The sequence below is a fragment of the Heterodontus francisci genome, chromosome 1 (assembly GCF_036365525.1).
Source record: "Heterodontus francisci isolate sHetFra1 chromosome 1, sHetFra1.hap1, whole genome shotgun sequence".
In the NCBI taxonomy this organism is placed as follows: domain Eukaryota; kingdom Metazoa; phylum Chordata; class Chondrichthyes; order Heterodontiformes; family Heterodontidae; genus Heterodontus; species Heterodontus francisci.
In genome coordinates this window covers 84,892,675-84,898,674 of record NC_090371.1, presented here as the reverse complement: position 1 = coordinate 84,898,674, position 6,000 = coordinate 84,892,675, and positions in this window count along the sequence as shown.

Sequence of the window (6,000 nt, the reverse complement as noted above, 5' to 3'; positions counted from 1 at the left end):
CGAAGGAAGAAGAGCTCAACGTCATGCCGAGTGTGAAATTCATTGAGGTGGGGGTGTAAGGGGATAAAACTGAGTACAGAACATTCAGCGTCAGACAGGGGGAGGTCAGAGGGTATAGTGAATACATGGCAAGGGGTCAGATCGGAAGGGGTGGGGTCAGAGGGAAGTGAAGGGGAAGATCTGGAGGGGCATTAGTCCCCATCAGCTGCTGGAGCTTGTGTTCCTTGACAGGAAGATAGTTGATGTGTTGGTTTTAATTTTCCAAGATTCCGAGACTCAAGGATTGTTCCATTAGATTGGAAAATAGTGAATGTAATTCCTTTATTCAAAAAGGGAGCGTGATAGAAAGCAGGAAACTACAAGCCAATTAGCTTAACATCTGTCTGAGGGAAAATGTTAGAAGCTGTTACTAAAGACGTTATAGCAGGGCACTTCGAAAAATTCAAGGTAATCAGGCAGAGTCAACAAGGTTTTGTGAAAGGGAAATTATGTTTAACCAATTTATTGGAGTTCTTTGAAGAAATAGCATATGTTGTGGATAAAGGGGAACTGATGGATGTACTGTACTTAGATTTCTAGAAGGCATTTGATAAGGTACCACATCTAAGGTTATTGTGGAAAATATGGTGTAGGGAGTAACATATTGGCATGGATAGAAGATTGGCTAACTAACAGGAAACAGAGTAGGTCTAAATGGGTCATTTTCTGGTTGACAACATGTAACAAGTGGTGTGCCACAGGATCCGTTCTGGGGCCTCAACTTTTTACAATTGATATAAATGACTTGGATAAAGGAACTGGAGGTATGGTTGCTAAATTTGCTGATGGCACAAAGATAGGTCAGAATGTAAATTGTGAAGAGGACATAAGGAGGCTACAAAGGGGTATAGATAGGTTAAATGAATGGGCAAAGATCTGGCAAATAATCTTTAATGAGGGAAAATGTGAAATTGCCCATTTTGGCAGGAAGAATAAAAAAGAAGCATATTATCTAAATGGTGAGAGATTGCAGAGCTCTGAGATGCAGAGGGATTGCAAAAGGTTCATATATGGGTAGCGCAAGTAATTAGAAAAGCTAATAGAATGTTATCGTTTATTGCAAGGGGAATTGAATACAAAAGTATGGAGGTTATGCTTCAGTTATACAGGGCATTGGTGAGACCATATCTGGAGTACTGTGCACAGTACTGGTCCCATTATTTAAGGAAGGATGTAAATGCATTGGAAGCAGTTCAGAGAGGGTTTACTTGACTAATATCTGGAAAAGGCGGGCTGTCTTATGAGGAAAGATTAGATAGGCTAGGGTTGTATCTGCTGGAATTTAAAAGAGTAAAAGGCAGCTTGATTGAAACATATAAGATCTTGAGGGATATGGAAAGGATGTTTCCTCTTGTGGGAGAACTAGAACTAGGGGTCACTACTTAAAAATAAGGGGTCACCCATTTAAGACAGAGGTGAGGAGAAATTTATTCTCTCAGAGGGATGGGAGTCTTTGAAACTCTCTTCCTCAAAGGGCAGTGGAAGCAGAGTCTTTAAATATTTTTAAGGCAGAGGTGGATAGATTCTTGATAAGCAAGGGGGTGAAAGATTATTGGGGGTAGGCAGGAATGTGGAGTCAAGGTTACAATCAGATGAGCCGTGATCTTATTGAATGGCAGAGCAGACTCAAGGGGCCGAGTGGCCTACTTCTGCTCCTAATTCATATGTTTGTATGTATGTTCTTAAGCAAAAAAGAGCTCCGATTCTGGTGAATGGGAAAGATGCAAAGAACAGCAAAGCGTGACAAAACAGATTGTATGAACTAATATTGAATCAAGGACAGGGACTCACCAAAATTAACATAAGCAAAATAACAATAATGAAGAAAATAATGGCATTAAGTGGTGACAAATCCCCAGGTCAGATGGTTTTAAAAGAAATTGGTGAGAACATTGCAGGTGCCCGAACTATAATCTTCCAAAGTTCTCTTGATTCAGGAACTGTTTCCTAAGATTGGAATATTGTAGCTAGAGAGGATTGGAAACTGACATCAAAGCCTCTGCTATTTCTTCCCTTGCTGCTCTTAGCAGCCTTGAATACATTTCATCTGGAGCTGATGATTTATCCACTTTCAATGATGCTAATCACCTGAATATTTCCTCCCTCACTATGTGTATCCCATCCAGTATTTCACACTCTTCCTCTTTAACTGCAATGCCTGCTTCCTCCCCCTTTTGTGAAAACGGGTACAAAATATTCATGAAGAACCATGTCCAAGTCTTGCACCTTCACACACATATTTCTAACCAGCCTTACTCTTTCCTTAGTTATGCTTTTGCTCTCGATGTCGTCTTGGAGCCTGATCTCTCCCATGTTATCCCAATGTTTCCCAGGTCAAATCCGCTTCCTGCTTGGCCTCTAGCACCTTCTCCAGCCATAATGCACCTCTCCTTTAAGAGTTGCAGATTGGCTTTACGCTTTACAGGTTAGCTTTAAGTACTGCTTACTACTTATGATATTGGTCCCCTGCTGATACGTTCAGCCAAACAACAGTGCAGTTTATGCTGGCTAGATACTGAAATCATTGAAATGAGCAGGCAGCACCAAGTTGGCATGTTGCTTGCATTGCAATCAACAGGTGTGGGTTAATTGTGCATTGTGATTCCAGTGCCTGTTTTGAGAGGCTGTGTAATTTATTCCTGTAGAGTCTAAACAGGAAGTGTAAGTTAGAATATTTATTTCAATGTAAAATCATGTACAGAAAATGAAATAAAGAGAGCAAAGTAAAATTGGGATTAAGAAAGATAAAAAGCAGAAAGAAAAAATTAAACAGAACTTTTTAAAATCTCCAACAATAAAATCCGAAGGAATAACAACAAATTATATTTATATAGCATCTGTTTCATAATACAACATCCCAAGGCGCTTTACAAAAGCGTTATAAAACAAAATTTGGACACCAAGCCACAAAAGGAGATATTAGGTCAGGTGACCAAAACTTGGTCAAAGAGGTAGGTTTCAAGGAATGTCTTAAAGAAGGAAAGCAAGGTAGAGAAGCGGAGAGGTTTAGGGAGGGTATTCCAGAGTTTAGGGCCTAGGCAACTGAGGGTACGGCTACCAATGGTGGACGATTAAAATCAGGGATGCACAAAAGGCCAGAATTAGAGGAGCACAGATATCTTGGAGGGCTGTGGGGCTGGAGGAGATTACAGAGATAGGGAAGGGGTGAGGCCATGTACGGATTTGAAAACAAGAATGAGAATTTTAAAAACAGGACGTTGCTTGACAGGGAGCCAATATAAGTCAGTGAGCACAGGGGTGATAGGGGAACGGGATTTGGTGCGAGTTAAGACAGGGGAAGCAGAATTTTGAATGACCTCAACTTTACGGAGAGTGGGAGACCAGCCAGGAGTGCATTGGAATAGTCAAGTCTAGAGGTAACAAAGGCATGAATGAGAGTTTCAGCAGCTGATGAGCTGAGACAGGGGTGAAGTCGGGCAATGTTACGGAGATGAAAACCCGCGGTCTTAGTGATGGCACAAATATGGGCGGCACAGTGGATGGGCGGCACAGTGGCGCAGTGGTTAGCACCGCAGCCTCACAGCTCTAGGGACCCGGGTTCGATTCCGGGTACTGCCTGTGTGGAGTTTGCAAGTTCTCCCTGTGTCTGCGTGGGTTTTCTCCGGGTGCTCCGGTTTCCTCCCACAAGCCAAAAGACTTGCAGGTTGATAGGTAAATTGATCATTATAAATTGTCACTAGTATAGGTAGGTGGTAGGGAAATATAGGGACAGGTGGGGATGTTTGGTAGGAATATGGGATTAGTGTAGGATTAGTATAAATGGGTGGTTGATGGTCGGCACAGACTCGGTGGGCCGAAGGGCCTGTTTCAGTGCTGTATCTCTAATCTAATCTAATGAGGAAGGAAGCTCATCTCGGGGTCAAATGTGACTTCATACTTAGAAAAGTATATTTTCAATGCCAGAGGAGTTTGGTAGTAATTACGATATAGCATGCATTAAAAACTCACTTACACTAATGTGGACAAGCCTTAACTTTTTCTGTTGTGTTTCTTGGGTACGTTGTGGATAAGTATCGCAACTTTACACCCTTCATGTGTTTGAAAGCTAAAGCCGGGATTTTGTGTGCCCCCTGACGCAGGGTTGGAGGCGGAGGGGCACGGAGTATCACGACGGGTGGCAGGGGTGCCGGTGGGGGGAGGAGATCCTGTCGCCAACCGATCTTCCCGGGGTGGGATAGGCTAACTACGACTTTCCCGCCCAGAGGCCAATTGAGGCCTGGAAGTGGCATATTAATGGCCAATTAAGGGCCTCTTCCCGCTGCCGCTGTGATCTTACCAACAGGGGAGTGTCCTCTGCCACGCGGTGAGGACACCTTGTATCACGAGGCACCCTCCCTGTGGCTTGGGGCGGGGGTTCCTCCTTCGTGGGCAATTTGTGGCCCCCACTGGGAACCACTGAACACCCCTGGGATCCCCCCCCGCCCCCGGACTGCACAATCACCCCTCAGCCACTTCTTGTCAGGGCCTTCCAGACTGGCCCCGGCGACTGCGCCTCACCTACCTCTGGTCTGGGGTTCCAACGCTGGGCCTGGGCCCGGGTCTGGGTCCGAGGCCTCTGCAGTACTGGCAGTGGCCACTGCTCCAGGTGGTGCTGCTGATACTGCTGAGCTGATGGCCCTCTGATTGGTTGGAAGCTCATGGAGGCAGGATGCCCGTCTTTAAAAGGACTTTTAAAAGGAATCCTGGCTGATGAAACTTCGAAGCAAAAAGACCAGTGGATCGCTCCGGCTCCAGCACAAAATCTAGCCCTAAGTCTCTCAGTGAAGTACTGGTAGAGTGAACCTTGTGGAAGAGCAGGGAAAATTGGACAGCAAGTCCTGATTTCTGCATTTACCTGTGCATGTGTGGTAGCTTGAAACTGCTGTCCAATTTACTTCTTTATAACAGTGAGCACTGATAGCCTCACAATTATTCTTTCTGCAAAATCTGGGCTTTAGTCTAAGTGAATGCCTCCAGATGCTCGCTGTAGTTCAATGGGGACACTTGCACCTCTGAGTCAGAAGGTTGTGGATTCAAGTCCCACTCCAAAACCTGAGCAGGCAATCCTGGCTGATAGTTCAATACAGTACAGAGGGGTAACTGCACTGTTGGAGGTGCCACCTTTCAGATTAGATGCTAAACCAAGGCCCAATCTGCCCTTTCTGGAGAATGTAGAAGATTCTGTGACACTGTATGAAAAAGAATAGTGGAATTTTCCCTGGTGTCCTGACCAATATTTTTCTCTTAGTCAACATCACTAAAGCAGATTATCTGGTCATTATGTCATTCCTTTCTGTGGGATTTTGCTGTGTGCATATTGTGGTTTGTTTCCTACATGACAACAGTGACTACACTTAAATAAAATGTCCTCTATTGGCTGTCAAGTGCTTTGGGACATCTTGAAGTCACGAAAGACACAACATAAATGAAAAGTTTTTCTTTTCTTTCTTATACTTACAAATTCTTGTATAGTTGCTCTGCCCGGAGATGCAGCTGGAGCAATCCAAGTGCCCCTAGTAGACAGATAAAGACCCGTCCCAAATTAGGAGGCAGGGTCATTTGAATAATGCAGGATGGGCATACTGCCAGTGAGGGTATTTCAGCAGTGTCTTCCCCATCTTTGCATCCAAAACAAAGTAGCCACTCCACTAGATTTCTCCCAAAACCCTTCTTAGGCCGAATGAAAAAGTGATCAGGAAATCTTCTCCTGAAGGAGTATGCATTTACTATTTCCAAGGTGCCAATCCCCTCTGGGATGAATTATTTTTCTCAAAGGACATTCAAGAGCTTTCCAAAAGGCCTCAGCAGTACTCAAGTCAACTCTGAACTCACACGAATTCTGTGGCAACCCCTTAAGGCTGTAAAGGTTGGTATTTCTAGAGTACTCCAGGAACTTCCTCAGACAGGCTGCATTGGCACAGAAAATACAGGTGGAAAATCTGATCTCCCCATCCTCCCATA